This window comes from Tupaia chinensis, unplaced genomic scaffold (genome assembly GCF_000334495.1).
Source record: "Tupaia chinensis unplaced genomic scaffold, TupChi_1.0 Scaffold000217_1, whole genome shotgun sequence".
Classification (NCBI taxonomy): Eukaryota; Metazoa; Chordata; class Mammalia; order Scandentia; family Tupaiidae; genus Tupaia; species Tupaia belangeri.
The window spans coordinates 7,139,242-7,154,521 of NW_006159692.1; the positions used below are offsets into that span (position 1 = coordinate 7,139,242).

General features: G+C 42.9%; 1 pseudogene; it reads left to right on the top strand.

Annotated features, from left to right (window-relative positions):
- LOC102498448 (heterogeneous nuclear ribonucleoprotein F-like) overlaps positions 1-11,796 on the top strand; it is a 42,863-nt pseudogene extending 31,067 nt beyond the window's left edge.
- Positions 11,797-15,280: the final 3,484 nt, after the last annotated feature.

The following is a 15,280-nucleotide window of genomic DNA, read 5'->3' on the forward strand; positions in this document are numbered from 1 at the left end:
TGTGGAGGGGGGGGTTGGGGGGGGCTGGGACAGCTCTCGGTCATTCCGTGTGTGGGCAGCGGGGTTGGGGGGCAGGCTCGCGCGCGGGGCTGCTGATTCAGGGTGCCCGGGGAGTGGGGCCGAGTCGGGGCCCGGCACTCCGGGAACGGGGGCTTCCGGAAGCGCCTTGTGTGCACTAGCCCGACTGTAGCCAGTTCCTCCGGCCTGGGGCGCGTGCTGGGGTTTCCATGGTGATGGTAAACAAGTTTGGCAAGGGTTGGGGGTGTGGGCGGGAGACCACAACTCTTACCTTAGTAAACAGCGCTGTCTCTGCACAGTCGGCCGTGGGGGATCTGGTCTCCTTAACCTCCATGCCACCTGTTGCCTCCACTTTGGTCTTTTTAATTGGAACTTTCTGTGGAAAGGCTGACTGCTTTGTCCCTTTGTTTTGTAGTTATCTCTAATAAGTAGATTCTGAAGACAGGTTTTCCTTTAATTTCAGAAACAGTTCTGTTATTTAAAAGTGTCAAATGACAAAGTAAGAGTTAAAAATGTAATGAAATCTCGTGTATATTTATGACTTGGTTCAATAATAATAAGTTTTGGTCAGATCATTTTGGAAACAGATTCAAGACATCAGATATTATGTACAAGTATTTAAGTATCTCTAAATAGAAAGGATTTTTAAAAGAAAGTCACAGTAGTGTAAATACGGTAGAATTGACCATAATTATTTAACATAAAATGTTTAATTATTGCTCACATTACAACAATTGTTTTATAACTGTTTGTTCATTTCAGTTAGAATTCAACAGTTTATAAAATGTACCTGTTTGTTAGATATAAGTATTAGGAATTGTGTTTTAAAAATATTTTTTGAGGGGTCAGCAGGTGGTGTAGTGGTTAAGGTGCTGGATTCCCATATGGCCGACTGTGATTCAAGTCTCAGACCCAGTGACTTGAAACTCATGGCGGGATGTGTGTGCACTTGTGCCCAAAATCCCAAGAGGAGAATGGAGGGGAAGGGACTGTGGCATGGTCATCCCCTCAGGAGTGATTTCTCACTTTCTCTGTCTCTGTGGTGAGTGTATCCTCCCTATAGCAAAATCTCTCCTTCACCCCCTAAAAAGTTATATATTCGATTATGATATATTTATAAGAATCCATGATCAATGTACAAGACAAAGCATTGAATATCCACTAGTTTCCATTCTAGTTTTCCCTCCAGAGTTGATTTATTTTTACTTTGATGATTTCAATTCACAGGAAAGTTCTTATCCCCCTCTAGAACTGGTATTCTTAGCTCTTCCTGGAGAACTCACTGAGTGCCGTTTTCTGTTTCTCTTTCTTCTTCCCTTCTTCCCTGCCTTGGCAGATAGCAGGTACTGGCTGCACCTGCAAGCATGTTTTCCCATTGGTGACATCTTGGTGGGCACTGTGATGGCACTTCCTCCACTGCAATCCATGATACATCTCCTTCTGCTGGCCTCTGATCACAGCCTGGGGTTTTTGGACTCCAAACCCTGCTTTGTCTCTGTTAGTTTTGCCTGTCCATGGTGTGGTGAGCTGCTATGCTGAGGGTAAGGGAAACCTCCCACCTCTGCCTCCCAGGCCCGGAAGCCAGAGCTGGCAACTTTGTCCCAGCTGCTGCAGGAGCTTCTCTTCTCTACCCTGTCTTTGGAGCCCTTCTTCCTCTCCTTCCCCCACCAGGCCATAGATCCTGGTAAGCTCACTTCTTGGCAACTCCTCCTGTATCCCTGGGAAGTCACTCTTCAACCCCTGCATGTGGTTCTTGGGGTGCCCACTCAGGCAATTTTTCTCCTCCCAGCTCTTCACTGCCTAGTCCTCTACCACCCCTCACATTTGGTCTGCCCTTGAATTTGCCTGTCCCATCTGGAAGTGCCTGCCCAACCCTGCCTTTCCGCTGAGTCCAGTGATCTTAAGACCTGACTGTTGAGTCCCCTTGTAGGGGCTAAGGAAACACCGACCTTGTCATCAGACCTCAGCAGTGCTTTCTGCCAAAACACACAACAGGACCTCAGAGGTTTCTAACTTCACAGAGCTCATTTGCCTCTAGCCACTGAATTTTTATTTCAAGTTGAGAATAGAAAAGATGGGCTTGGACTTTCCCAGGAACCCTCTGCATTTTTAATCTTTGGGTGAAATTTGAGTCCTTTGGCTAGAAACAGTTCTGTTATTTAAAAGTGTCAAATGACAAAGTAAGAGTTAAAAATGTAATGAAATCTCGTGTATATTTATGACTTGGTTCAATAATAATAAGTTTTGGTCAGATCATTTTGGAAACAGATTCAAGACATCAGATATTATGTACAAGTATTTAAGTATCTCTAAATAGAAAGGATTTTTAAAAGAAAGTCACAGTAGTGTAAATACGGTAGAATTGACCATAATTATTTAACATAAAATGTTTAATTATTGCTCACATTACAACAATTGTTTTATAACTGTTTGTTCATTTCAGTTAGAATTCAACAGTTTATAAAATGTACCTGTTTGTTAGATATAAGTATTAGGAATTGTGTTTTAAAAATATTTTTTGAGGGGTCAGCAGGTGGTGTAGTGGTTAAGGTGCTGGATTCCCATATGGCCGACTGTGATTCAAGTCTCAGACCCAGTGACTTGAAACTCATGGCGGGATGTGTGTGCACTTGTGCCCAAAATCCCAAGAGGAGAATGGAGGGGAAGGGACTGTGGCATGGTCATCCCCTCAGGAGTGATTTCTCACTTTCTCTGTCTCTGTGGTGAGTGTATCCTCCCTATAGCAAAATCTCTCCTTCACCCCCTAAAAAGTTATATATTCGATTATGATATATTTATAAGAATCCATGATCAATGTACAAGACAAAGCATTGAATATCCACTAGTTTCCATTCTAGTTTTCCCTCCAGAGTTGATTTATTTTTACTTTGATGATTTCAATTCACAGGAAAGTTCTTATCCCCCTCTAGAACTGGTATTCTTAGCTCTTCCTGGAGAACTCACTGAGTGCCGTTTTCTGTTTCTCTTTCTTCTTCCCTTCTTCCCTGCCTTGGCAGATAGCAGGTACTGGCTGCACCTGCAAGCATGTTTTCCCATTGGTGACATCTTGGTGGGCACTGTGATGGCACTTCCTCCACTGCAATCCATGATACATCTCCTTCTGCTGGCCTCTGATCACAGCCTGGGGTTTTTGGACTCCAAACCCTGCTTTGTCTCTGTTAGTTTTGCCTGTCCATGGTGTGGTGAGCTGCTATGCTGAGGGTAAGGGAAACCTCCCACCTCTGCCTCCCAGGCCCGGAAGCCAGAGCTGGCAACTTTGTCCCAGCTGCTGCAGGAGCTTCTCTTCTCTACCCTGTCTTTGGAGCCCTTCTTCCTCTCCTTCCCCCACCAGGCCATAGATCCTGGTAAGCTCACTTCTTGGCAACTCCTCCTGTATCCCTGGGAAGTCACTCTTCAACCCCTGCATGTGGTTCTTGGGGTGCCCACTCAGGCAATTTTTCTCCTCCCAGCTCTTCACTGCCTAGTCCTCTACCACCCCTCACATTTGGTCTGCCCTTGAATTTGCCTGTCCCATCTGGAAGTGCCTGCCCAACCCTGCCTTTCCGCTGAGTCCAGTGATCTTAAGACCTGACTGTTGAGTCCCCTTGTAGGGGCTAAGGAAACACCGACCTTGTCATCAGACCTCAGCAGTGCTTTCTGCCAAAACACACAACAGGACCTCAGAGGTTTCTAACTTCACAGAGCTCATTTGCCTCTAGCCACTGAATTTTTATTTCAAGTTGAGAATAGAAAAGATGGGCTTGGACTTTCCCAGGAACCCTCTGCATTTTTAATCTTTGGGTGAAATTTGAGTCCTTTGGCTGTAAGCCTTGCTTGATGAAAATAGAAATCAGCCCTACTCTTTTTAGTGGTAAATCTTAAAGCATTCTGAGTAATTGCATATGACACTGGAACTGGAGACACCCTTGCTGTATGTACTGCATGAGACTGGAACTCAAAATTTACTTCAAACATGAAAGGAGGAAGTGAACTCTTAGTTAAAGCATTCTTTAAGTCTTTATGTAACATAAATAATAAGAAAAAGAATCCAAGGTCCTGCTGAGCTTGTGTTCTAAACAAAAGAAGGTGCTTCAGCTGCCCTGTTTACTCTGTAGAGGAACCTGACAGGTCATAGTACTCAAAGCCATGCCCATTTATCTTGATTGGAGCTACCTTCATAAATCCTGGCCCCTGGGTATTAGAGAATGGTAGGGAGCACATTCTATTGTAGATAGAGTTTGTTAGTTTGTAGAATCTCAGTCCTCACCTAGATTCATTGTTCCAGAGTCTGCATTTCAAATGTCCTGACACGTTTGAGAATCAGTGATCTAAAATTTGGTTGGCTGTTAGTCCATCACCTGGGGTAGTTGTGCAAAGACCTCTTGGGGCCACCTTAAATCAAATCAGAATCTCTGGCGTGGGATCCAGAAGAATTATTTTTAGCACTCCTTAGCAATACGTGATATTGTCAACAGGATGAGACTGGGGTTCATGTCAGCATCTCTTCACCATGAGTATACCCACTCTTCACAGGATCTTCTCCAAACAGCTTAAAGTAATCCAGCTGTCAGTTTGTACGCATTCCCATGGAAGCTCCCAGGAGGTGGTCTGTGGACCACATTGGAAAGAAGAAGAAGTGGATCAGGGCATTAAGATGACTGGATTCCATTCTTTAGATCCCATAATGGTCTGGTGGGTTAAAGGAATAGAATATGACGGTTGAAGCTTGTTGAAAACCCAGTTCAGTGGCTGGCAGGTGGCATGGTGGTTAAAGGTGCTGGATTCCCACACGGCTGACCACGGTTCAAGCCCCGGACCTGGCGGCTTGCTTTCTCGCTTTCCCTTTCTCTCTCTACCTTTGTCGGTTCAAATTAAAAAATAATGATAGCAAATGGAATTAAATAAAATAAATTATTCTTTAAAAGAAAAAGAAAACCCAATTTAGAGTACATGAAACTATATCATTTCTTAATAGATTTCCTAATGTCAACCTAAAAGAAAGGCTGAGGATCAGCTGGTGATGTGGTTAAAGTGGCTGGATCCCACATGACTGACTGTGTTTGAGTCCTGGACCCAGTGGCTTGAGAAACATGCCAGGTGCGTGTGCATGCATACCCACAGTCCTGAGAGAAGAATGAAAGTCCTGCAAAGTGGCCATTCCCCTGCTGGGGGTACTTTCTTACGTTCTCTTTCTCTGGCAAGCCCATGCATATTATTAAAAAAAAAAAAAAAAAGGCTGAGGTATAGTTAGTGACATAAAGATCATTTATTTGAGCCAGTGTTTAGTAAGAATTGCCTTAGGAAGACACAGATAATAGAAACCGTAGGATGTATACTAGGCTGCTAAAGCCTATTCTCAGCAAAATGACTGCTAAGAGAAATCAGTTTTACAACAGAATGGCAAGAAGAGAGGTTATAAGTTCTTTGGCAAGAAATCACATTGGTTCATTTATATTAGGGCAAACAACTGATTGGATATACTTTTTTTTTTGGAAAGGTTTTTGCTATAGGGAGCATGTGCTCACCGGAAAGAGAGACAGAGTCAGAAAGCAAGAAGTCATGCCCCAGGGGGGATGGCTCTGCTGTAGTCCGTTCTCCTCTTGGGAATCTTGGGCACACACGCACAAGCGCTTCACGTGAATTTAAGCCACCTGTGGTCGACCACATGGGAGTCCAGTGACAAAGCCATTACACCGACTGTTGGTTTCCTCCCGTAAGTCTATTTTTAAAAACTGATTTTTGGAAACCTGAGCTAGAAAGTATGATCAATTTAAATATAAAGATAATAGAAACACTTGGGAAGATTACAGTAGAAACTTGCAGAGGAGAGTTTGGATCTAAAGGCAGACAACTAACCATTCACCTAAGTGTCTTTCCATTTTGGTACTGTTTAATTTGGGGCAGTCTTACCCAGCCAGGTTTCTACTTCACTAGAGGTTTTAATGTGGGTGCAGCAGATGGTGGTGGCACCTTCACTCAGCCCTCCTTGTTTAGTGCTATTTGGTGATCAAGGACCATGTGGGCGAGTTACTATTTTTTAGAATTATTTTATTATTGGGGCTAGCAGATGGCTTATTGTTATGTTTCTGAACTTCGATGTAGTCGACCGCAATTCAAGACTGGGTCTGGCAGTCTTGGGTGCATGTGTGTGTATGTTCAAAATCCCAAGATGTGAGTGGAGAAGGGATTGTGTGGGTATTGCCATTCCCTTGGGGGGGTGATTTCTTGCTTTCTGTCTCTCTGGCGAGCACACATGCCTCTTAAAAAAGATAAAATCTTGGGGACCAGCAGGTGGCATGGTGGTTAAGGTGCTGGACACTCCTACATGACTTACCACAGTTCAAGTCCTAGATCTGGTGGCTTGCTTTTTCACCAAAAACCCCCCCCCGCGTGTCTCTCTCTCTCTCTGTCAAATTAAAAATAAATGAATGAATAAATAAAATGTAAAAAGAAAAAAAAAAGAAAACCTCTTTTTTTATTATTATTTTAGAGATTTTTTGCTGTAGGTACATGGACTTGTCAGAGAGACAGAAACATAGAGAGAGAAGGTGAGAAATCACCCCCCAGTGGGGATGGCCATGCTGCAATCCCTTTACCTCTATTTTGCTTAGGATCTGGGGCATGTACACATGTGACTGGTGTATTTCAAGCCACTGGGTGCAGGACTAAACTTATTGGTCGACCACGTGGGACAATGCCTTAACCACTACATCACTGACTGGTCCCTGCTATTTATTTATTTATTTGTTTGTTTGTTTATTTGTTTGTTTGTTTATTTATTTGTTTGTTTGTTTATTTATTTATTGGAGAGGTTTTTGCTATAGGGTGTGTGCACTCACCAGAGAGACAGAGAGAGACAGAGAGACAGAAAGCGAGAAATCACCCCCCATGGGGGATGGCCATGCCACAATCCCTTCTCCTCCGTTCTCCTCTCGGGATCTTGGACACGCACACACACGCACCCGGCGTGAGTTTTAAGCCACTGGGTCCAGGACACAAACCGTGGTCGACTACATGGGAGTCCAGCGACATAGCCATTATGCTAACTGCTGGTCCCTGGATCATGCCTTTTTAATAGTGGAGATTAGAGGTGACAGTAGAAGACCTTTGATGAGATTTCAATGATGGATAAAGGAAATGAGAAAGTATCTGAGGCAAAGTTGGGAAGGTGTGTATTACAAGCTTGGTTAGAATTGAACATATTTAGGGCCAGCTGTTGTAGTCATTGAGGTGGCTGATTCCCATATGGTCTTCTACGTGGTTTGAGTCCCAGACCTGACAGCTTGAAAACATGTAGGCACATATGCTTGCATGCCCAAAATCCCAAGAGGAGAATAGAGGAGAAGAGATTGTGATGTGACCATCCCTCTGCTAGGGATACTTTCTTATTTTCTCTCCCTGGTGAGCGTATAAGCCCTAATAGCAGTAAACATATGAAAAACAAAAACTGAGCATATTGAATTTAAGGGATTGTGCTCAGTGGAGAGAATGAAGATAAAGAACTTCTTCAGAGGGGATGAGGTTGGGACCTGGAGCAGAGCTATAGAGAATGAGTTCCGTTATGAGGGACAACTCTGTTTACACAGTTTGGGACTTTTCTTCAAGGAGTCTCTATTCCTCTTGAAAGTGGAAGATACCAACTGAAGCTGAGAGGAGATGGAAATATGGGCCTGCCCTAAGCATCTGAAGAACTTAGGAGAACGGGCAGTTGTGGTGGGACTACAGTCAATATATTTTTTTAAAAAAAATAATTTTATTTGTTACTATTTCTGTTTTTTAATTTGATCAGAGAGAGAGAGAGAGAGAGAGTAAGAAAGAAAGCTGCCAGGTCCAGGACTTGAACCACAGTCAGCCATGGGGAGTCCAGCATCTTAACCACCACACCACCTGCCAGCCCCTACAGTCAGTATTGAGTAAAATGGTGACCCTAATTTTCTACCATAATTTCCAACTGGGTACAGCTTCATATTCTCAGGGGTTATAAAGAAATATCTGGAGACACTTTTCGTTGTCACAACTGAGGCAGTAGGTCACTACTGGCATTTAGTTATTAGAAACCAGGGTTGCGAGACCAGCAGATGGTGTAATGGTTATGTCACGGAGTTTCACGTAGTCAACCGCAGTTTGAGTCCTGGATCTGGTGGCTTAAAACTCAGGCTGGACACGTGCATATGTACCCCAAATCCCAAGAGAAGAATTGAGGAGAGGGGATTGCAGCGTGGCCATTGCCCCTGGGGGGGTGATTTCTCACTTTCTGTCTGTCTCTGTCTTTCTAGCAAGTGTATACACCGTATAGCAAAAATTTCTCTGAAAAAGAAAAACCAGAGATGCTGCTAAACTTCCTACAGTGCACAAATAACTGACACAACAAAGAATTGACTAATCCAAAGTGTCTGCAGGCTTGTGGCTGAAAAACCTTAGTCTAGAGGCCTATTTTGCCTAAATGAGCCACTCAGTATAGCTGTGGAACAGTCAGATATTTGGACTCTTCAAGGGCTCTAGTTTTACTGGATGTATGCAATAAAGGAAGAAGTGCATATAAATTACATTATTGTAAGGAAGGGTGAGAATGATGTGGTCTAAGCTGGAGCATGAGGAATGAGATAATCAAGTGTGTCAAGAGGCTGTGAATAAGGAAGCTGGGCTTTCCATGAAGGAGCATAGTGGTTGTGGTAGAGCTAGGAGGATGTGATGACACAGTGGGCTCAGTATCACTTGTAGACTTCAGAAGTTATCGATGGCAGCAGTGCCTTGCGAGACTGATGGGGAATGATAAGATTATTGGAGGTAAGAATGTGGGAAAAAGGGCCAGCAGGGAGCATAGTTGTTAAGGCACTGGACTCCCACATTGGCTGACCACAGTTTGAGTCTTGGACCTGGCAGCTTGAAAATCACAACAGACACATGCACATGCATGCCCAATATCCTGGGAGGAGAATGGAGAAGGGATTATGATGTGGCCATCCCCACTGGGGGGTGATTTCTCACTTCCCTCTCATTGGCTCTCTCTGTCTCTCTCTGGTGGGCTCTTGCACCCTGTGGCAAAAACCTTAAAAAAAAGAATATGGAAGAAAATGGTAGGTGGATTATGAATTACATATAAAGGCATTGACCTCAACCATCCAGAAGGATGGTTGAACCTAAGGCTGGGAACAGAACTTGAGTGAAGCCTCCTGATTCTTTTATGAGTGAGGCTTGTGACCATGGTGTGAGTCAAAGACAGCAGGACAGATGGACAGCCCTGGTCTGATTGGGCATTGGGAATAAGAGGAACACGGTTGCTCCTGGTTTAGATCTTGGGGGTTCTAGACCGATCAGCCCAAGATAATAAGACACTTTTGCCCTGGTGCCCTAATAAGCAGTGGAGGATGAGTCTGGCAGGTAATTTTGTTTTGTTTTGTTTTGCCACAGCAGCTAATTGCAGCATGCAGTATAGTGGTGGTTGCTGCAGGATCTTTAGATAAGATATGGGGAGGCAAGGCTAGTAAGTGCATATGTTCCTGATGGCTACAACCATTGAGGGTAGGGAACAGAAAGTGTCTGTTTCTTTCACTCTCAAGAATCACAGAAAATGTACATTATGAAAAAAAAAATGCATGGTTCAGAAAATTTTTGCATCAAAATAAACTTGTACTAACTTGTTATAACATGTCTGAACAGGATCTAGTTTGAGGCACTGAGAAGGATAAGACACCAGGTTGGGAAGAGTCGCCATCAAAGCAACATGAATTCTGTTAAAATTGAAGCAAGAAGAAACATCAAATTTATGGTGAAGCTTGGGTGGAAGAATGGTGAAATCATTGATGCTTTACGAAAAGTATATGGAGACAATGCCCCAAAGAAATCAGCAGCTTACAAATGGATAAGCCACTTTAAAAAGGGTCTAGACAATGTTGATGATGTTGAAGATATTGAAGATGGTGAAGATGTTGATGATGAAGATGATGAGGAGGATGAGAAGACCCACAGCTGCAAACCATCTACATCGATTTGAAAGAAAAAGACTAATCTTGATCATGCCCTAATTGAAGAGGGCTGATGATTAACAACAGAAATAACCAACAGACATTTCAACTGGTTCTACTTATGTGATTCTGACTAAAAAGTTTGAAGTCGAGCAAACCTTCTGCTCTATAGGTGCCAAAACTGTTCCACCCAAATCAGCTGTGGACAAGAGCAGAGCTTTTGATGGAAATTTTAAATGTGAGAGCAAGATCCAGAGGAATTTCTCTGAAGAATTATAAAAGGAGATGAAACATAGCTTTACCAGTGTAATCCTGATGACAAAGCACGATCAAAGCAATGCCTACCAAGATGGGGAAATGATCCAGTCAAAGCATAAGTGGACCAGTTAAGAGCAAAAGTCAGCAAGTTTTGGGGATGCTCAAGGCATTTCGCTTATTGACTTTCTGGAGCATCATAGAATGAAAACATCTGCTTATTAGAGTGTTTTGAGAAAGTTAGCCAAAGCTTTAGAAAAAGCTCAGGAAAGCTTCACTAGAGCGTCCTTCTTCATGACAATACTCCTGCTCATTCCACCCATCAAACAAGGGTAGTGTTGTAAGAGTTATGGTAAATCATTAGTCATCCACCATACTGTCCTGATTTGGCTCCTCCTAACTTTTCTTTCCTAATCTTAAAGAATCTTTAAAGGGCACCAATTTTTCTACAGTTAATAATGAAAAAAGGACTGCATTGAGATGCTTAAATTTGCAGAAACTTTCAGCTCTTTACGGATAGACTCAGTAGTTGGTATTGTCAGTTTAAAAAGTGAATTTAATTTAACTTCCGTTGAGAAAGTTTATATTTTTTTATTTCATTTTTCCATGAACTTTTTGAAGTCAATTTCCAAGTCTATCAACTTTTTTTGTGCCCAAGTTTTTATAACATGTGTTATGTCAAGTGTCCATGATGCTGGGCCCTGAGGGAGGTAAATTGAAGGCTTTGTGGTCAAGCTCATGCCCTCCTTGGCCTTGTTCTATTGAAGATGTGTAGAACTTCCTCTCCACCTGCACAATTCATGATGGGGCTGCAGGTGTCCACTTCATCTACACTAGAGAAGACAGGTGGAGTGGTGAGGCTTTCATTGAGCTTGAATCAGAAGATGGTATAGCAATGGCCCTGAAAAAAATAAAGCATGGGACATCAATACAGTGAGGTGTTCAAGTCTCAAAGAACCAAAAGGGATTGGATGTTGAAGTACAGTGGTCCACACAGCACTGACAGCACCAATGATGGCTTTGTGTGGCTTCAAGGACTCCCATTTGGAAGCATAAAGGAAGAAATGGAATGGGATCATGTTGCCTGTGGACCCTGAAGGCAAGATTATAGGGGGAGCTTTTGTGCAGTTTGCCTTCTAGGAGTTAGAGAAGGTCCTAGGGAAGCACACAGAATAGGACACAGGTATATAGAAGTGTTGAAGAGTGGTCAGGAAGAAGTCAGGTCCTATTTGGATTCCCCTCTGAAGTTCATGTTCACACAGTGGCTGGGCCCTGTGGCCATCTGGCACTGCCAGGAGATACATTGGCATCTTGAAGCAAGGAGGTCTGGATAAGATGAGGCCTGGGGCCTACAGTGCAGGCTATGGGAGCTACAAGGAGTACAGTGGTTTTAGTAATGGCTATGGTTTCACCACTGACATGTTTGGAAGAGACTTCAGTTACATTCTTTCAGAAATGTATGACCGCAGATATGGAGACAGCAAGCTCAGTGCAGAGCATCACTGGGCACTGTGTCCACATGAGGGGGCTGCCTATAAAATTTATACTTGAAATATAAATAAAATAAAAATTCTAAACACATCAAAAAAAAGCTAATACGATTATTAGACTTCAAACATAATTCTTAGCCAAGTTAAATATATGTACAGGTTTTAACAGAATGCCTGACACATGGTAGGTAAGAAATATCAGAAATAAGTACTGTAGCAATAAAAATTAATGATTTTAATTCTCTTTTAGGATTTTGATTTATAAATTCCTAATATTGTCCAATTTAGGGCCACAGAAAGGAAAAAAGTGAGTGTACCTGACCTGTGCATTTCCACCTGAAAATCAATTTATATATCCCTCAATGTGCCTGAATTTAGTTTGTTAAGAATAAAACTTGTCAAGACTTAAAAAAAAAATGAAGTATACATCTTTGTAAATTAACACATTGTAAGTCTAGTTTCTTAAAAAGGTTCTATTAAATTTTGTAATGTGTTAACAAATTTTTATTTTTGAATTTTTAAAAATTTCTTCTGACAGTTAATTTTGTTCATTTCCTCTAACAATATAGTTTTTATTTCTTCCATCATAAACAAGTGTCCCCAAAAGGTCCCCATGCCATTGTCCATGCCCAGCCTCATCCAGCCCCAGTCACAGCATGTACATGTCTATAGACACAAGGAGACCTTAGAATGGAAGTCCCAGGACCATATGTGTGGACCCAGCATCACAGAGTATTGCATCACCAGTGCACCACCACTGCCGGCCCAGTTTCTTCTGACAATTTTTTATTATCAGCACAAGTCTACCTTTGTCACTTTTGGCATAAGACACTATTACTATCATCATCTTATGTGTACAGTTTCCAAAAATCAGAAATTCTTTCCATAGGCAACCTGTGGGGAAAATACAGTGTGTTCTTTGATCTGATTACCTTATGGCATTCATAAGACATCTTTGACATTTGGAAGACTCTTGCTCATTGGGTAAGAATTGTGGGACATAAGAAAAAATATAATCTAATGATTGCATTGACATAATTACTTTTTAGGAAGCTGAAGAAATGCACATCAAAGCAATTCAGATTAAAGAACAACTTCTTGGTCAAGAAGATTATGAAGTAGCCCTTTCAGTCGGACATCTGGCTTCTTTATATAATTATGACATGAATCAGTATGAAAATGCTGAGAAACTTTATTTGCGATCTATAGCAATTGGTATGTTACCTTTAAATTTTCTTTAGTTAGTTGATTATAGAGATCAGCCTGTCAACATGTTTTTTATTTTAAACATATTCAGTATTTTTTATGTGAAATGCCTCAGATCAAAAGTGGTTTTGATTCTTTTTTTCTTCAGATTTTAAAATATTTACATATGCATTATGAGATATCCTAGGGATGGGGCCCATGCTAACATAAAATTTTTTTTTTTTTTTTTAAGAATTATTTAACTTCATTTATTATTATTAATTTGACCAGAGAGAGACACACAAACGGAAAAAGGGAAAGTGAGAAAGCAAGCCTTCAGGTCCGAGACTTGAACCGTGGTTGGCCATGTGGGCATCCAGCGCCCTTAACCACCATACCACCTGCTGCCCCCCACCCCATTTTAAACTTTGTAGTTTAAATAAAACTATCTAGACTTTAAAATGTGGATGGAGTTTATAAGCAAAAGCATCCTGTTGGAGATACTTTGATGTTTGCCTTTGGTGACTTTGCCACTTTTCCTTCCTTTCTTTAATAGCCATGTAGTGAATGTTACCTATCAATAGATGTCCATGTCTTACCAGTGTCATGGACATCTGGTATCTATCTGTTTGTGCAGAGATAATGTTTTTGTTCAAGCCCTAAAGGTTTTATTGAAGATCAGTCTGGGTAGAGTAGGGTCTTAACTTCTGCCTTTTCTGACCTCTTTGACTTCACCTGCCCAGGCTGTGTGGCAGCCTGCCTTACTGCCAGCACTCTGCATCCTCAGAGGCCTGAATGAGGGCACTTGGGAATGCCAGAGGTACAGGAGATGTAGGCACAGGTTGCAAAGACTAGGAGGCAGCTTAAAGGAATCTAGAGAGACAGCAACTGGGCCCCTGTTGTGGCCTTATTCACAGGGTCTTCCATCCTATCAGCTCACTGTGCTCTGAGTGCCACACAGCAGTGCACCATAGGGAAGCAGACAAGGATTGCTGGGGACCCAGAAGTTATGAAACTGCTTACTGGTGGGGGCTGGGATGAGTATCTGACCTCAGATTTCACAGTTGGGATCTCCAGGAGTGCATTTACCTCCTGTAGGTCTATACTCAGTTTTGGGAAGAAGGGGCCTCTCTGAACCTGGGCTGGGACATGTGGGGGAATGTGGTAGATGACCTGAAATCCCATGGTGACCCTGAAATCTTTGACCAGCAACAGTGCTACCTCACTTAGAAGAAATACAGTGCCAAGACCTCACCTGAGGTAGGTGATTTCTGAAGTGGTGGTTGCCCAGTTTGGGTCTGCCCCATGCCCTAAGCTGTTTGCACAATAGGTTGCTGAATTACAGCCCTTGCTAAGTCCAGCTTGTCACCAGTATTTGTATGGCTCTGGAGCAGAGTAGTTCTAACTGCATGGATTTCTAACCAATTTGATGACACTTGCCGTACTATCTCCCCCAAAGACAGACTGACTGACTGACTTATTTATTTATTTAGGAAAGGTTTTTTTTGCCATAGGGTGCATGCACTTGCCAGAAAGACAGAGAAAGAGGAAAACTGAGAAATCACACCCAGGGGGGATGGCCCTGCCATAATCCCTTCTCCTCCATTTTCCTCTCAGGATCTTGGGCACGCACACACACACACACGTGTCTGGCATGAGTTTAAGCTGCCAGGTCCAGGACTCGAACCGCGGTTGACTACATGGGCGTCCAGCGACATAGACACTATGCCAGTTGCTGGTCCCAAAAATCTATAATTTTTGCTTTTTGGCAGCAAAACCCTGAAAGGAGGCTCATGGGTGGGCCTGGCCAAATTTAAGACTGTGTGTGCACTTTGCCAGCCTGGGAGAGCCCCATGGGCCTGTCTCTTACCTCAGTCTCTTATGCACAGAGGGGGAAATAGAGTCCCCATCTCAGTTTGCTAGGAGCATTGTGTGTGTCAGAAAGCTGCATATGGCCACCTGTCCCCTGGGCAGCTACCTTCAGATGTCATTTCTTGTCTCAAATAGTGGGCTGACACCAGCATCCTCCCATGTCTTGGGAGGACAGAGGGAGTCTGTACCTGCTGCCTAGGATAGAAAGTGCTTTTGGAGCCACCTTCTGCCAGTTCTGCCTTCCTTTGGCTAGCGCCTTTCTGTGGCTGTGCTGGGAATAATTGCCTTCGGAGTACCCCCCTCGTACCCCCTTGAATTCTGAACTCACAGGGAGAACTATTCTCCCTGTAGTACCTGCTGCATCCTGTGGATCTCATCACCTTATTTCAGTCACTCTGACTCCCATCAGGTCTCCAAGAAGCAGGAAGGCCACTGTCCTGTCACTTGCATGCTACCAGGGTTCTTTGTGTAGCTTCCTCTTACCCTTCACCTCTG